The following is a 19,077-nucleotide window of genomic DNA, read 5'->3' as shown; positions in this document are numbered from 1 at the left end:
AGGGGCCCTGATCCGATCACAGTACGTCCATCAGTAGAGGCTTGTAGACATATCCTGTCAGTTAGTGCCGTATGTTGGGCTTGTAGGCCTTGTATGTATATTTTGTTGGTTTGTCAGTTGTACTAATTATGAAAGCCTTGTCGGCCCATCATTATATTGATGTTTAGTCAGCGTTAGTTTCCGTTCAGTTTTATATTTTGCTTCGCAAATTGTCTTGCAATGTGGCCCCATGGCCAAAGTATGACATTATATGTTCAGAGTCCTTAGTCGCAAGTTGGTATGCAAGGTTAGGTGAGACACCGGGTGCAGGTCTCGCCCCCCAGGTTCGGGGCGTGACAAACTTGGTATCGGAGCAATTCTGTCCTAGGGAATCTACAAGTCGTGTCTAGTAGGGTCCTGTTTATAGATGTGTTGTGAACCACATTATATAAGCAAGGAACTACATGGTATTTAGGAGTTGGTTACCCTTCTTTCAAATCTAAACCGTGCTATAGAACTGAGTTATAGGAAATTTGAGTTAAACTTACGTGTTGGTATTTGCATGCACAGATGACGGTGACTAGGAAGACTACGGCTATCCAGAGGAGAGATACAACAGTAGGTGAGGGGACCAACAGGGTACCCCCAGTAGATGGGGCCCAGTCTGAGTCCCAAGGCGAGACCCCTACTCAGCCATTACCGGCTCCTCTACCACCTAAGGAGATTCCTTGGGATACCGCACATCCAGTTCCCCCTCCACTTCCATCAGATCAGGACTTGAGGTGTGTGGTGCATTTGTTGACACAGTTGGTAGCTAGCCAGTAAAAGGCTAGGACATCAGCTAGTGCAGGATCTTCTGAGGGGTCTAGGAGTTCAAGGGTCTGAGAGTTTATTCCTTTGAGTCCCCTAGAGTTCATGGGGGAAGATCAGAGGGAGGACCCGCAGGATTTCACTGATCAGCTTCACAAGATCTGTCGGGTTATGCATGCCACGGAGAAAGAGGTAGTTGAGCTAGCAGCTTTTTGACTCCGAGATATAGCCATCCTTTGGTACGAGGGATGGGAGAGGTCCAGGGGACGTGATGCACCTCCAGCTATTTGGGAGAATTTTCAGATACCTTCCTTGACCAGCACTTACCGCGGGAGATCTGACACGCTCGAGTCGATCAGTTTCTAGCCCTCAAGCAGGGCAATATGAGTGTTCGAGAGTATAGTCTCTGTTTTGACTCATTGGCCAGATATGCACCATCCATAGTTGCTACTATGCGAGACAGGATTCACATATTTATAGCAGGGTTGGCCCCATAGTTAACTGAGGCATGTGCCACCGCTGCATTGCAGGATAGTATGGATATCTCCCAGATTCTGGCATTTGCCCAGAATATAGAAAGGGGTAGGCGTCGGCAGCAGGGTACAGAGAGGTCTGAGCAAGGGCAACGTAAGAGGATGAGATTTCCTAGGTCTCAGGAGTAATCTCGGGTAGTTAGTGGCCCCAGTACTTCGGACGGCCACCTATGCCTCCGCTACCTTAGTTATAGGGTTATAGTTATGACCGCTATACTCAGTCAGGACCAGGTGAGAGCTCACGGGCGTCAGATATGCAGCGACAATGAGGTTCTGTGGAGACATGGTCATTTCCGCCGCGGTGTGACATATGTGGTATAGGACGCTTGGGCCAATGCCGAGCAGGTTCTGATGCTTGTTATACATGTGGGCGTTCGGGGCATATGATGCGAGATTGTCCAAATATAGATTCTAGGGGAATGGCACAACCAGCAAGTTCAATAACAAGATCATCCATGTTTGTGCATCCTTCGGGGCGTAAGCCTCAGTCTTCGGCTGGTAGAGGTAGAGGCAGAGGTAGAGGTTCCAGTTCAGGTGGTAATCAGAACCGTATCTATGCTTTAGTGGGTCGACATGACTAGGAGTCTTCACCAGACGTTGTGACAGGTATATTGACCATTTTCTCTCATGATTCTTATACCTTGATAGACCCAGGATCTACTTTATCGTATATTACCCCATTTGTCGCGGGGAAGTTTGGTATAGTGCCTGAAATACTAAGTGATCCTTTTGCGGTATCTACACCAGTCGGAGAATCGATTATTACTAGATGGGTTTATCGAGGTTGTACAGTGACAGTTTGTAGTCGTCAGACCTCAGCTAACCTAGTTGAGCTAGAGATGATGGATTTTGATGCTATCATGGGCATGGATTGGTCGGCAACTTGCTATGCCACGGTTGATTGCCGAACAAAGGTAGCCAGATTTCAATTTCTGGTGAGCCAGTCCTTGTAATATAGTGACACCCAGAGATAGGTTTATTTCCCATCTGAAGGCGAGGAAAATGATCGAAAAAGGGTGCATTTATCATATTGTGCGAGTTAGAGATGCAGATGCTGAGATACCTACACTTCAGTCTATTTCTGTAGTCAAAGAGTATGCAGATGTGTTTCTAGATGAGCTTCCAGGTATTCCTCCAGAGTGAGAGATTGATTTTAGTATCGATTTGCTTCTAGGACCTGAAAGATTTGCTGGAGAAAGGTTTCATCAAGCCCAGTACCTCACCTTGGGGTGCACCGGTACTGTTTGTGCGGAAGAAAGATGGCTCGCTGAGGATGTGTATCAATTATAGGTAGCTGAACAAGGTAACTATTAAGAATAAGTATCCACTTCCAAGGATCAATGACTTGTTTGATCAGTTGCAGGGGGCTAGATACTTTTCAAAGATTGTTTTGAGGTCGGGGTACCACCAGGTCAGAGTTCGGGAAAAAGATATTCCGAAGACAGCCTTCAGGACCCGATATGGCCACTTCGAGTTCCTTGTCAAGTCCTTTGGGTTGACGAATGCACCCGCCATATTTATGGACTTGATGAATAGCCTATTCCGGCCATTTTTAGATCTGTTCGTGATAGTATTTATTGATGATATTCTGGTTTATTCCCGTTCAGAGGATGAACATGCGGACCACCTATGAGCGGTACTCCAAACCCTCCGTGATCGTAAGTTGTACGCTTAGTTTTCTAAATATGAATTCTGGTTGAAGTCTGTAGCATTCTTGGGGCATATTGTATCATATGAAGGTATAAAGGTAGACACTCAGAAGATTGACGCCGTGAAATCTTGGCCTAGACCTACCACTCCGACAGAGGTTTGTAGCTTTCTAGGCTTAGCAGGATACTACCGGAGGTTCATAAAGGGTTTTTCTTCCCTTTCGGCACCATTGACAAAGTTGACACAGAAAGAAACTAAGTTTCAATGTACGGAGGCTTGCAAGCGGAGTTTCTAAGAGCTTAAGAACAGGTTGACCTCAGCGCCAGTTCTAACACTTCACAGGGTCCAGAGGGTTATGCCATGTATTGTGATGCCTCAGGTGTCGGGTTAGGACATTTCCTGATGCAATATGGTAAAGTAATTGCGTATGCTTCAAGGCAGTTGAGGAAGCACGAGAGGAATTAGCCGACCCATGACCTCGAGTTAGTTGTGGTTGTAGATGAACTTAAGATATGGCGGCATTATTTATATGGTGTTCATGTTGATGTACTTACAGATCATAAAAGCCTACAATATATCTTCAAGTAGAAAGATTTGAATTTGCGACAAAGGCGATGGCTTGAGTTATTAAAAGATTATGATGTTAACATTCTCTACCATCCAGGGAAATCTAATGTTGTAGCATATGCCTTAAGTTGCCGATCTATGGGTGGCTTAGCACATGTAGAGGCCGAGAAAAGACAATTAACTAGAGAGATTCCTCAATTAGTTTGTTTGGGGGTTCAGTTAGTAGATTCTGACGATGGTGGAGTTGTACTCCATAACACTGCAAAATCATCTCTCATAACTGAAGTCAAGGAAAGGTAGTACGAGGATCCAGAGTTGGTCGAGTTGAGAGAGCGAGTTCTGCAGTAGAAGAAGCCATTATTAGAGCTCAAGGGAGATGGGGTTCTCAGATATAGGGGTCGTCTGTGTGTTCCAGATGTAGCAGGGCTATGAGACAGGATGTATCATGATATTAATCCATCTATCCTGGGTCGACAAAGATGTATCATGACATTAAGGAAGTGTACTGGTGGAATTATATGAAGAAGAACATTGCTGAGTTTGTCACCCAATGTCCTAGTTGCCAGCAAGTGAAGGTAGAGCACCAGAAGTCCGGAGGGCTAATGCAGACTATAAAGATTCCGACATGGAAATGAGAGGTGATAAACATGGACTTATCACGGGTTTACCTCATTCTAATCTTAAGTTCGATTCCATATGGGTGATAGTCGATAGGCTCACGAAATCAGCTCATTTCCTACCGGTCAGATCTACATATACAGCAGAAGACTATGCAAAGTTATATATTAAGGAGATAGTGCGGCTACAAGGAGTACCTGTTTCTATTATATGTGACCGTGGGGCTTAGTTTATAGCACATTTTTGGAGGTCATTTCAGAGAGGTCTAGTGACTAAGGTGAATCTCAGCATAGCTTTTCATCCGCAGACTGATGGACAAGCCAAGCGCACAATTCAGTCGCTCGAGGATATGTTACGAGCATGTGTGTTGGATTTTACAAGAAGTTGGGATGAATATCTACCTCATATTGATTTTGCATATAATAACAATTACCAATCCAGTATCCAGATGGCTCCATACGAGGCTTTGTATGGGCATAAGTGCAAATCTCCTATAGGGTAGTTTGATGTTGGAGAATTTCGGTTACATGGGCCAGACTTGGTTCAGCAGGCCATAGAGAAAGTAAAGCTTATTCGGGAGCGACTGTTGACAGCTCAGAGTCGTCAGAAGTCATATTCTGATGTGGGGGACGAGACTTAGAGTTTAGGGTTAGTGACCGGGTATTCTTAAAGGTATCACCTATGAAGGGCGCGATGAGGTTTGGCAAGAAAGGCAAGCTTAGCCCACGGTATATTGGGCCTTATAGGATCATTCGGAGAGTGGGCCAAGTAGCTTATGAGTTAGAGTTTCCCTCAAAATTGGAGTCTGTCCATCCGGTTTTTCACGTATCTATTCTACAGAAGTGCATTGGCGATCCTACCCTAGTGGTGCCCACAGATGATGTACATATTACAGAGGAATTATCATAGGAGGAAATTCCAGTTGCCATCCTAGACCTACAAATCCGCAAACTATGAAATAAGGAGTTAGCTTCCGTGAAGGTTTTATGGAGGAGCAAGAATGTATAAGAGATGACGTGGGAATCAGAGGAAGAAATAAAGTCTAAATACCCCCACCTATTTCAAACAGAAGATATGGCTCGAGATGGGATGCTACAACACAACTCTATTCAGGCTAGCAGGTCATCAGGTAAGCTTTTATTTTACACTTTTAGTATTTATGATTTATGATCGGTGAGGCAAAGTGCTGCTATTTATAAGCATTGGAGGTGCGAAAAGGTGAGTTCAACTTGGTGATTGGAAAGATTTTGATAAGTTATGTTAAGGCTAAGTCCTTCCTTCATTTTGGCATGGTCTCGTAATTACATGTGTTTGATAACGAGGCATAAAGGAAAGTTCATACTCCCGAATTTATATACACTATCCTAGTCTCATATGTTACAGTATTCTCCCTTATCAGGACTTTATATTCAGTTTAGTTTTGTCTCTATTCAGTCAAGAGAGCAAAGGGTCTATATATATACAGTATTACAGTATTTTCACTACCATCGAGCTATAATCGGTGGGCAGTCCCCTATTGGGCAACCTCTAATCAGATGGTAAGTTATATACCGAGCCTACTATGGTCGAGCGCCTATGAGCGGGCCCATAATGGCCGATATACAGAGCCTAGAATGGCCGAGTGCCTATGAGCGAGCCTACTATGGCGGAGCAGTTACACGTTCCGAGCCTTATAGGGCCAGACATTTATTTTACTTACTATATTGAGATAGTTGAGTCAGTATCAATAGGTAAGTATATCTCTAGATCATCTTTGACTCCTAGTTACTTTCAGTTATCATATTATCAGTTCAGTTTTAGCTTTCAGTTATTTTATTGCCTTACATACTCAGCACATTATTTCGTACTGACGTCCTTTTTCTGGGGGCACTGCATTTCATGCGTGCAGGTTCATACAGATAGACTGGTAGACTTCCTCAGTAGGTGTTGCCCAAGTTCAGCCTGATCGGTAAGCTCCACGTCCTTCGGAGATGCTGAGTCTAGAGTTTTGTATATATCTTATGTATATCTGTATATATGTTATGGGTAGGTCGGGGCCCTGTTCCGATCATAGTACATCCATCAGTAGAGGCTTGTAGACATATCCTGTCATTTATTGCAGTATGTTAGGATTGTAGGTCTTGTATGTATATTTTGTTTGTTTGTCAGTTGTAGTAGTTATGACGGCCTTGTCGGCCCCGCATTATATTAATGTTTAGTCAGCGTTAGTTTCCGTTCAGTTTTATATTTTGCTTCACAAATTGTCTTGCAATGTGGCCCCATGACCAAAGTATGATATTATATATTCAGAGTCCCTTAGTCGCAAGTTGGTACGCAAGGTTAGGTAAGGCACCGGATGCCGGTCTCGTCCCCAGGTCAGGGGCGTAACAATTTTTCCATCCTTATTTTCCTTCCTACATATTTATTAGAAAACAAAGAAAACAAAATAAATGACCCCACTAATATTTTATTAACTCTTTATTATATTTTAAGTTAAAACATACTATGAAAATTCCGTTTATCTCTGACTCTCTCAAAACCAGAAAAAACACCATCTCTCTCTAAGCCCCAACCTAGAGATCATCGACCTCACCATCGACGAACTCAATCGGCCAGCTCCGGCGAAGGACGGCAACTTTCGTTGAAGGACGACCAATTTCGGCTAACACACAAGCAATCTCTGAGGTAGGCTATCGATTTTTCTCGGGTTTTGTGTTTGCTATCACTGTTCGATTTTCGCTTTCTTCTTCCCTAGTCTGAAAAATTATTTTGTTGCTCCTTTTGCTTTCTTTCTATGGTAATATTTATGATAAATCCATTATTTTACTTCTGCTTTGTCTGTATAACATGATAGATTTTGTGATTTTTAGTTTGTAAATTTGGGGAATTTATCTGTTAGGTTTTGATTATGTGTTAGAAACCATGAGATTTTGTTTATTCGATATTTGCTATCGATGTTCGATGTTTGATGTTCGATGTTCGTTGTCTTGGTTATTCTGAAAAGTTGTTTCACTGCTCCTTTTTTCCTTCTCTGGTAATATTTTTGATAAACACATTCTATTACTTCTGTTCATTTATGCTTGCGCTGCTTTCACTTAAAATTGTGAGATTGATTCATGTCTATGCTTTAGTCTGATTGGTAACTGCTTGCCATCACGTCTATTAGACATTGGGATTATTCTTCTCAGAGAAATTGCTTGCCCTTCTAAATCTTCTTGCTTGGTAAAAATGATGTTATCTAATCCTTAATTTTCCTAAACATGGGAGTGTCATTTGTCACCTAAATCTTCTGTCTCTGTTACTGATTTGAGATGTATTGGCCAACGATCATTACTCCCTTTTCTATTTCAACTTTCCCTATGACCACGGTAAAACTGATTTGTGCAGGAAGTCTGTGCATGTGTTTTCTTTTTTGGTTATTAACTACTTCTAGATTGTGATATTGCTTTCCAGGTAATGAATCCAAACTTGTACACTTATTAAAACATGAAATACACCTGGAGCTTCTATTCGTATCACTTCTTAATGTGAAAGAATACACATTTTGAATTAGGCATCTTACTGCAGTATGCTTGTATTAGACATCATAGCTTCTATTACCTTATGTTTCCTGGAAGACGTACTCAGGTGTACTAACTTAAGAACTTTGTTTCAAACTTATATTTCTGCTGGCAGTGGTTTTTCTCTATGAAAATCGGTTTAACACTGCAGATTGCAGAAGCATCATGTTGTACATGACTATTGGCTTGTCTTCTCTTTAGAGTGTTAAAAGTAGAATTACTCTTGGCTTCTGAAAGATCTACGGACGCTTTATTATAATCCTCTCACATGATAAATCAGATAAAAGTGCAAATATGCTTCTCATTCAAATACTGAATTATTTTGTGAACCAAGGAAGAGAGAAGTAGTACTTTAAATTGCTTCCAATATGAAGGTGGATGGGACTTCGAAGGTCAACTGACGAGTACATACGAGGAGTGAATGAATTTCTAGGTAAGGATTTTGAACGAGCTTCCCAAGGAAATGAAATATTATGACCTTCCAAAGAATGCACTAATTGTTTTGGGCATTATAGAAATGTGGTGGAAGATCACTTGATTGTTCATGGGTTTGTTCATGGATACACCAAATGGGTTTTTCACGGGGAAGGGTTTCCCCCGAGAAAGACTCGATATCCAAGCAATAATGATGAAGGTTATGACATACATGACGTTATTGATGGACTACTTCATGATAAATTTCGAAATATTGATGATGATTTGGGACTTGAAAAAGTGAGGGAAGGATCTTCTGAAGATGCAAAAAGATTCTTTAAATTAGTGGACGAAGGGAAACAAGATTTGTATCCAGGGTGTAAGAATTTCTCCAAACTAGGTTTTACGATTTGGTTGTACTTGTTTAAATGCATTCATGAGTTGAGTAATGTGGCATTCTCTGACTTGTTGGTGTTGTTAAAAGAGGCATTTCCATTTGCTCAGCTACCCGAGTCTTTCTACAAGGAAACAAGCATGATAAAAAATTTGGGTCTTGATTATGAAAAATTACATGCATGTCATAATGATTGCATGTTATTTTGGAATGACAATGCAAATGCAGATACTTGTTCTGTGTGTGGGTCTTCTAGATAGAAGAATATTTTTAATGTTTTGACTAATAAAAAGTCCAAAACCCTTGCAAATGTTTTAAGGTACCTTTCATTGAAGCCTAGGCTTTAGAGGATATTCATGTGTCCTGAAATAGCTGAAGCTATGAGATGGAATGCTACTGAACTACCAAATGATGGAAATATAAGACACCATGCTGATGGTGATGCTTGGAAGGATTTCGACTCCTTGCACCCTGAATTCTCTAGCGACCCTCGTAATGTTAGATTGGGTCTTTCAAGTGATGGTTTCAACCCATTTTGAATAATGAGCATTTCTCATAGCATGTGGCCTGTTATGTTAATGAACTATAATCTATCGCCTTGGATTTGCATGAAGCCAGAGTATATGATGTTGTCAATGATCGTCTCAGGTCCATCATCTTCGGGAAATGATATCGATGTGTACCTACAACCATTAATTGCTGAATTGAAGGAACTATGGGAATTCGGTGTCGAAACATTTGATGCTGAATATAACCAGATGTTTCAACTGCATGCAACCTTAATGTGGACAATTAGTGATTTTCCTCCACTAGGACTAATTTCTATATTATAATCTTCATTTATTTTATATCTTATAACTTCTAAACATAATTCATATAAGATTAATGATTAAATTTAAAACATATGGCTTGCAGGGAACATAAGAATTTAATTGTTAATTGTACTAGATCAAATGCATGGGTAAGAGAAAGGAATCATAGTAGGAACTTCGTCGATTGGTTTAAAGAGAAAGTTAAAAGCAATGAAGTGCCCAATCATTTGCGATGGCTAGCTAAAGGGTCTAATACATTGGCCAAATGATATACTGGATATTTTATTAATGGTTACTTATTTCATACAATGACGCGGGATGCCCCGTTGAATACTCAGAATAGTGGAGTGAATTTGTTAGCAACAACTGATAGTTTTGCTAGTGTCAGGGACCAAAATCCCATTGATGGAGAGGTTCACTACTATGGAGCTATTCAGGATATGATTGAGATTGATTATTGGGGTCACTTTAGTGTTTTACTATTTAGATGCGATTGGTTTCATAATGAAGTAGATGAGTATGGGTTATCCCGGGTATACTTTAACCGACTATGTAGTACTGATGACCCTTTTGTATTGGCATCTCAAGTAAATCAAGTTTTTTATGTAAGGATCCAATTGATACAGATGTTTATTATGCAAGGAATAAAGTCCCTGTTGATTTGTATGATTTGGAGCAAGAGAATATTCCTAATGTTGGGGAGACTTTTTGGAGGGAGCATAATGATGAAGCCGATCCATCAACTAGAGTAGCCGATATTGATGTTAGATGGTCGAGCGAAGATTTACCTCTTGAAGTCATTGATATGTCAGCTGATGTACAATATTCACAAAATACAATTATAAATATATCAAAAGAGGGGGATCATTTTAATGATACTGATTGAGACTTTATAGCCTTCTTTCGAACAATTTTTGCTCTTGGCATTTGTAGTCTGTTTCAGTTCCATGCTTTTGTAATATGCTAATGTAACGATCCGACCGATGGTTTTTGAGTGTATTAGCCCCGATCCCCTATTTACTCTTTTCCCCGTATCTATTTCTGCTTAAGTGACTTGGCGGGAGGTTTTGTTTTTGGTTTCGGAGTGTTTTCGGATACTTAGTCCCTAAAACGGAAGCTTAAATCTTAGGATTTTGACTGTATTCGGAAGTATGTGAAGACGACTCCAGAATGGAGTTCCGTCAGTTTGTTAGCTTCGTTGGGTGATTTTTGACTTAAGTGCGTGTCCAGACTGTGAATTTGAGGTCTGTAGCAAATTTAGGCTTGAAATGGCGAATGTCGAATTTTTGGAAAGTTTGACCGGGGGTTGACTTTTTGATATCGGGGTCGGATTCCGATTCTGGAAGTTGGATTTGGTCCGTAATGTTGAATATGACTTGTGTGCAAAATTTGAGGTCAATCGGACGTGGTTTGGTAGGTTTCGGCGTCGTTTGTGAAATTTGAAAGTTTAGAAGTTCTTTAGGCTTGAATCCAGGTGTAATTGGTGTTTTGATGTTGTTTTTAGTGATTCGAATGTTCGACTAAGTCCGCATGGGGTTATATGACTTGTTGGTATGTTTGGTTGAGGTCTCGGGGGCCTCGGGGGTGTTTCGGCTTAGGAATTGCTAGTTTCTTCTGGTGTTCTAGTGTTTCGCACCTGCGGTGGACGCCTGCAGGTGCGGCCCCACAGAAGCGAAGAGGAGAACTCAGATGCGGGCAAGGCCGGGTTGGACTGGAAGCGCAAGTGTGAGGTTAGGAGCGCATCTGCGAAAACGCAGATGCGGAAGGGGAGGCGTAGATACGGAAAAAGGCCTGGGTGTTAAGGATCGCAGAAGTAGGCAGAGCCCGCAGGTGCACACCCACATGTGCGAATATGTGACCGCAGATGCGGAATATGGGAACTTAAGTGGGATCTACACCTGCGATGGAAATTTCGGAGGTTCGGCATCGCAGGTGCGGCATCGCAGATGCGACAGAATGTCCGCAGGTGCAAAAGAACTGGGCGGAAAATGGAACTTCGAGGGTTTGATTCCCATTTCAATTTTGGGACTTTGAGAGCTCGGTGTGAGGCGATATTTCGAGGTTTCTTCAATATGATTGCTGGGGTAAGTGATTCTAATTCTGATTGGACTATATTTCATGAATCTATTGCTATTTTCATCATCTAATTAGGGATTTGAGTTGTAAATTTGGGAAAATATGGTAGAAACTTCATAGGCTAAAATTTCGAGTTTTGGGAGGTGATTTGAGGTTGGATTCGAGTAATTCTTGTATGGTCGGACTCGTGAGTGGATGAGTATTCATATTTTATGACTTTTGTCGGATTTCGAGACGTGGGCCCGGGGGCCAGTTTGAGCCTATTGCGGATTTTGGCTTATAATTTCATGTTTTGCTTGTGGAATCGATTCTTTTAACTTATATTAATTATATCTTACTGCTTGTGGCTAGATTCGGGGAGTTTGGAGAGTGATTCGATGGGCAAGGGCATTGCGGAGTAGGATTTTGTGCAATTTGAGGTAAGTAACAGTTTTAAATATGCTCCTAAGGGTATGAAACCTCGGATTTTGGTATGATATGACTATTTTGGAGGTGACGCACATGCTAGGTGATGGGCCTGTGGGCGTGCACCGTGGGGGATTGTGACTTGGTCCGTCCCGTGAGACTGTAAAGTTGAATAGACTATTGCTAATTACATGTTATCTTTATGTTATAGACATTTGACTATAAATCATGTTAGAAATCATGCTTAGGCTATATGTTATCACTGTTGGGACCCGCAGCGGTCGAGTACTTGTTGATTTAACTGCTACTTGCTATCTTGTACTCAGTCATGGTTTTACTTGTGCATCATATCTCAGTCTCTTCTTGATTCTTGTTGATACACTATGTTATTTTGTTTGGGCTGATCTTTATGATTTCTGAGGGCCCTGAGACTAGAGAGGTACATGACTGAGAGAGGCCGAGGGCCTGGTTGTGAGGTATAGTGTCACGCCCCGAACCTAGGAGCGAGACAAGCACCCGGTGCCTCACCTAACCTGGCGTACCAAATTGCGACTAAGGGACTCTGAACACATAATGTCATACTTTGGCCATGAGGCCACCTTGCAAGACAATTTGCGAAGCAAAATATAAAACTGAATGGAAACTAGCGCTAACTAAACATCAATATAAAGCTAGGCTGAAAAGGCCGTCATAGCTACTACAGCTGACAAACCACCAAATTATACATACCAGGCCTACAAACCCAACATACTGCACTAACCAACAGGATATGTCTACAAGCCTCTACTGATAGATATATTGTGATCGGAACAGGGCCCCGACCTACCCATATTATATATATAAATACATACATAAGATGCACACAAAAACCTAGACCCGATAACTCCGAAGGTTGTGGAGCTTACCGATCAGGCTAAACTCTGGAAACACCTACTAAGGAGGTCTACTCGTCTGTCTATCTGAACCTGCATGCATGAAATGCAGCGTCCCCGGAAAAGGGACGTCAGTACGAAATAATGTACCGAGTATGTAAGGCAATAACATAACTGAAAATCGAAACTGAACTGATAATATAATAACTGGAAGTAACTGGGAGTCAAAGATGATCTGGAGATATACTTACCTGCTGATACTGACTCAACTCCTTCAATATAGTAAGTAAAATAATTGTACGGCCTTATAAGGCTCGGTATATATAACTGCTCTGCCATAGTAGGCTCGCTCATAGGCGCTCGGCCATACTAGGCTATGTATCTCGACCATGCTGGGCTCGCTCATAGGCGCTCGGCCACAGTAAGCTCGGTATATAACTTTCCATCTGATCAGAGGTTGCCCAATAGGGGCCTGCCCATCGATTATAGCTCGATGGTAATGAAAATACTGTAATACTGTATATATAGGCTTGCTGTTCTCTTGACTGGAAGAAGACAATACTAAAATTGAATATAGAGTCTCGATAAGGAATAATATTGTAACTTATGAGACTAGAATAGTGTGAATAAATTCATGAATATGAACTTCTCTTTTTGTCTCATTACTAACACATATGTAGCTACGAGATCATGCCAAAATGAAGGAAGGCTTAGCCTTAACATACCTTATCACAATCTTTCCAATCACCAAGTTGAACTCACCTCTTCGCACCTTAATCTACAAGAATGATAATAATACTATCGTTAAGTTACGAAAGGTACAACTATCGCACAACGAACGACAAACCTATTTTGTATTAAAACGGGCAGCATCTCCCCTATAATATAGAGTCTCGATAAGGAATAATATTGTAACTTATGAGACTAGAATAGTGTGAATAAATTCATGAATATGAACTTCTCTTTTTGTCTCATTACTAACACATGTAGCTACGAGATCATGCCAAAATGAAGGAAGGCTTAGCCTTAACATACCTTATCACAATCTTTCCAATCACCAAGTTGAACTCACCTCTTCGCACCTTAATCTACAAGAATGATAATAATACTATCGTTAAGTTACGAAAGGTACAACTATCGCACAACGAACGACAAACTTATTTTGTATTAAAACGGGCAGCATCTCCCCTATAATCCTTACTTCCTCCAAATTCAAGATAACACCAACAATACAAGAACAGAACAATAACAACATATATACATCATTTTCCAGCCCTATATACACCATCAAATACTACAAAACAGCCCAACACACCCCAATCTCTTCGTACACAAAACGACCACCGTAGTAGTGTCAAACGACCCGAAAATGTTATGACGAACGACCAGCCAACCACCCTACATTTATATGGTGTTTATAAACCCCCTTCCTCCTCCAAAACTCCACAAAACAGTAGTAAAACACGCAGCCCAACAGCAACACAAAACAGTCCACAAAACAGTCCGCTACAAGTGAATAACTCGAACTCACGGCTTCCGATCACCGTCCCGTGAGTTCTTACAAGTATAGAACGACTTACCATGAATTTACAGAAGAAAAATTGGATGAAAGAGAGCAGTAAACTCACCTTATTTGTTGGATAACTCAGCTCTTATCTTGGTTCATCAAACTCTAGGTTTTACCTCCGATTGGAACTTGAAAGGGAGAGAAAATCAATTAGGGTTTGTGGGAAATTTTTGGGAGGATTCTTTGCAGAGCTTATGTCTGGTTATTATGCTCTATTTTAAGTCTAATATATGAAGAAAATAGGCCCTTAAAGGCCTCTTTGGACGACCCGAAATGGCCCATTTTTTGGGCTCTCATTTAAGCAAGTAGGTGACACACCTACTTGTCACCTAGCAGCTTGCGCAGTATCGCACAAATGCCCATATCTTTCTACTCCAATGTCGTATTGACAAACGGTTTAATGCGTTGGAAAATAGACTCATAGATCTTTAATTTGATGGGTGGAACACCCCATAACTCTAAGTATATTGGGAGAAAATCGCAGTTACATTTGACCCAAAGTTTCAGTAAAACTTATGAATGTAACTTGTGATGACTTTCATCGACTTTTGTTCCACAACTCGCTTGACTTCAAAACATAACACACGGATGTCATACGACTAATATAAATCATAACATAATCTCCTTATCATGTTAAGCACCCTAGTCTCACCCCAAAGGTATATGTTATAACATTCCCAACTTGTCGACTTTCGACGAAACATTATTTTCTTCAATTGCTTTAGCTTCTGAACCGTCCAACCCTCTTTGTACTTGTTGTTCATGATCTTCAATATTTGTAACCTCAGAGGTAACATGATTAAATTACTTTATATACTTTTAAAAATTTTCTCATTTTTGGTCCTACATTAGTTTGCTTACGATGCATTTTTACGTACGAAAATATAGGGTGTAACATTATTCCCCCCTTGGGAACATTCGTCCTCGAATGTTTACTCTTAGAGACTTTGGAAACTTTTGCCAGAGTATCCTTCGTACACTAGGTTAAAACCAACCTGTACGTAGCCAGAAAACATACTATGCATGCCACACATGGCCAATGTTTATAAATAGCAACACTTTGCCTCACCAACCGTAAATCATAAATACTAAAAGTGAAAAATAAAAGCTTACCTGATGACCTGCTAGCCTGAATAGAGCTGTGTTGTAGCATCCCATCTCGAGCCATATCTTCAGTTTGAAATAGGTGGGGGTATTTAGACTTCATTTCTTCCTCCGATTCCCACGTCATCTCTTCTACATTCTTGCTCGTCCATAAAACCTTTACGGAAGCTACCTCCTTATTTCGTAGATTGCGGATTTGTCGGTCTAGGATGGCAACTGGAATTTCCTCGTATGACAAGTCCTCTGTAATCTGTACATCATTCGTGGGCACCACTCGGGTAGGATCGCCAATGCACTTCCGTAGCATAGATACGTGAAAAACCGGATGGACAGACTCCAATTCTGAAGGCAACTCTAACTCATAAGCTACTTGGCCCACTCTCCGAATGATCCTATAAGGCCCAATATACCGTGGGCTAAGCTTGCCTTTCTTGCCAAACCTCATCACGCCCTTCATAGGTGATACCTTTAAGAATACCCAGTCATTAATCCTGAACTCTAAGTCTCGTCGCCGCACGTCAGAATATGACTTCTGACGACTCTGAGCTGTCAACAGTCGCTCCCGGATAAGCTTTACTTTCTCTATGGCCTGTTGAACCAGGTCTGGCCCATATAACCCAGATTCCCCAACATCAAACCACCCTATAGGAGATTTGCACTTACGCCCATACAAAGCCTCGTACGGAGCCATCTGAATACTGGAGTGGTAACTGTTATTATATGCAAACTCGACAAGAGGTAGATGTTCATCCCAACTTCTTTTAAAATCCAACACACATACTCGTAACATATCCTCGAGCGTTTGAATTGTGCGCTCGGCTTGTCCATCAGTCTGTGGATGAAAAGCTGTGCTGAGATTCACCTGAGTCCCTAGACCTCTCTGAAATGACCTCCAAAAATGTGCTGTAAACTGAGCCCCACGGTCAGATATAATAGAAACTGGTACTCCGTGTAGCCGCACTATCTCCTTAATATATAACTTTGCATAATCTTCTGTTGTATATGTAGATCTGACCGGTAGGAAGTGAGCTGATTTCGTGAGTCTATCGACTATCACCCATATGGAATCGAACTTACGATTAGAACGAGGTAAACCCGTGATAAAGTCCATGTTTATCGCCTCCCATTTCCATGTCGGGATCTCTATAGTCTGCATTAGCCCTCCAGGCTTCTGGTGCTCTACCTTCACTTGCTGGCAACTAGTACATTGGGCGACAAACTCAGCAATGTTCTTCTTCATATCATTCCACCAGTACACATCCTTAATGTCATGATACATCTTCGTCGACCCAGGATGGATGGAATACCATGAATAATGTGCCTCTGACATAATCCTGTCTCGTAGTCCTGCTACATCTGGAACACACAAACGACCCCTATATCTGAGAACCCCATCTACCTTTAGCTCTAACAGTGGCTTCTTCTGCTGTGGAACTCGCTCTCTCAGCTCGACCAACTCTGGGTCCTCGTACTGCCTTTCCTTGACTTCCGCTATGAGGGATGATTTTGTAGTGTTTTGGAGTACAACTCCACCATCCTCAGAATCTACTAACCGAACCCCCAACGAAGACAATTGATGAATCTCTCTAGCTAATTGTCTTTTCTTGGGCTCTACATGTGCTAAGCTACCCATAGATCGGCGACTTAAGGCATCTGCTACAACATTAGCTTTCCCTGGATGGTAGAGAATGTTAACATCGTAATCTTTCAATAACTCAAGCCATCGCCTCTGTCGCAAATTCAACTCTTTCTGCTTGAAGATATATTGTAGGCTTTTATGATCAGTAAATACATCAACATGAACACCATATAAATAATGCCGCCATATCTTAAGTGCATGGACAACCGCAGCTAACTCGAGGTCGTGGGTCGGATAATTCCTCTCGTGCTTCCTCAACTGCCTTGAAGCATACGCAATTACCTTCCCATGTTGCATCAGAACACATCCTAACCCGACACCTGATGCATCACAATACACGGCATAACCCTCTAGACCCTCTGGAAGTGTTAGAACTGGAGCTGAGGTCAACCTGTTCTTAAGCTCTTGGAAACTCCGCTCGCAAGCCTCTGTCCATTGAAACTTAGTTTCTTTCTGTGTCAACTTCGTCAATGGTGCCGAAAGGGAAGAAAAACCCTCTACGAACCTCCGATAGTATCCTGCTAAGCCTAGAAAGCTACGAACCTCTGTCGGAGTGGTAGGTCTAGGCCAAGATTTCACGGCCTCAATCTTCTGAGTGTCCACCTTTATCCCTTCATCTGATACAATATGCCCCAAGAATGCTACAGACTTCAACCAGAACTCACATTTAGAAAACTTAGCATACAACTTACGATCACAGAGGGTTTGGAGTACCGCTCGCAGGTGGTCCGCATGCTCATCCTCTGAACGGGAATAAACCAGAATATCATCAATAAATACTATCACGAACAGATCTAAAAATGGCCGGAATAGGCTATTCATCAAGTCCATAAATACAGCGGGTGCATTAGTCAACCCGAAGGACATGACAAGGAACTCGAAGTGGCCATATCGGGTCCTGAAGGCTGTCTTCGGAATATCTTTTTCCCGAACTCTGACCTGGTGGTACCCCGACCTCAAATCTATCTTTGAAAAGCATCTAGCCCCCTGCAACTGATCAAACAAGTCATCGATCCTTGGAAGTGGATACTTATTCTTAATAGTTACCTTGTTCAGCTGCGTATAATCGATACACATCCTCAACGAGCCGTCTTTCTTCCGCACAAATAGTACTGGTGCACCCCAAGGTGAGGTACTGGGCCTGATGTAACCTTTCTCCAGCAAATCTTTTAACTGCTCATCAACTCCTTCAATTCGCCAGGTGCCATTCTATACGGAGGGACGGATATTGGTTGAGTTCCTGGAAGCAAATCGATGCTAAAATCAATCTCTCGCTCTGGAGGAATACCTGGAAGCTCGTCTGGAAACACATCTGCATACTCTTTGACTATGGGAATAGACTGAAGTGTAGGTATCTCAGCATCTGCATCTCTAACTCGCACAATATGATAAATGCACCCTTTTGCGATCATTTTCCGTGCGAATTAGAGCGCTTGGTTGAAAGGAGCCCCTCCGGAGTCTACACACCCCTAGTGATCACAGGTACCTTGTCTCTCCTTCTATGTTTTCTTTCTTTTCAGTATTGATACTCAGACATTATTTGTATTAGATGGATATATAGATGCTCATGATTCAGTGACACCCCGATGTTGGTCTATTTTTCCGCACTTATGCTTTGGGTTTTACCTCGTTTTCTTGAAAGACGCTGGTTATTTTAAATATATTAATTCATTTATGTTAAATGTTGAAAGTGTTTTGGAGATATCGGCTTGTCTAGTATCACGATAGGCGTCATCACGACGGGTTAGGTTTTGGGTCCTGACAAGTTGGTATCAGAGCCTAGGTTAGATAGGTCTCACGAGTAATGAGCAGGTTTATTAGAGTCTTGCGGATCGGTACAGAGACGTCTGTACTTATCTTCGAGAGGATGCCGAGCCCTTAGGAAAAACTTCTCATTCTTGAATTCTTGTCGTGCAAATCTGTTGAGTCTGGTGACTGAACATCTGTTGTTTTATTCTCTCATAGATGGCGAAGATTCGTACTACGGGGCAGGACGGACAACCACTGGTACGTCCAGCCAGGGCCGCGAGAGGCCGAGGCCGCGGTAGAGGCCGTGGTAGGGGCAGAGGTGCAGCTCGCACCGCAGCTAGGACAGCAC

At 41.9% G+C, this 19,077-nt stretch overlaps 1 protein-coding gene across 16 annotated transcripts in view; it reads left to right on the top strand.

Annotated features, from left to right (window-relative positions):
- Positions 1-6,649: 6,649 nt before the first annotated feature.
- LOC104097862 (uncharacterized) overlaps positions 6,650-19,077 on the top strand; it is a 44,277-nt gene continuing 31,849 nt past the window's right edge. For 7 of the 16 annotated variants that reach the window (XR_011408465.1, XM_070177237.1, XM_070177236.1 and 4 more), the window contains exons 1-2: positions 6,650-6,821; positions 11,744-11,811. The gene's annotated coding sequence lies outside the window, so the exon portion shown is untranslated. Of the gene's footprint in view, positions 6,822-7,523; positions 7,590-11,743; positions 11,812-18,180; positions 18,462-19,077 lie in introns of all 16 variants that reach the window. The other 9 variants (XM_070177226.1, XM_070177227.1, XM_070177239.1 and 6 more) reach the window with 6 other exon arrangements.

This window comes from Nicotiana tomentosiformis, chromosome 6, assembly GCF_000390325.3.
Source record: "Nicotiana tomentosiformis chromosome 6, ASM39032v3, whole genome shotgun sequence".
NCBI lineage: Eukaryota > Viridiplantae > Streptophyta > Magnoliopsida > Solanales > Solanaceae > Nicotiana > Nicotiana tomentosiformis.
This window is presented reverse-complemented; position numbering and strand designations above follow the sequence as displayed.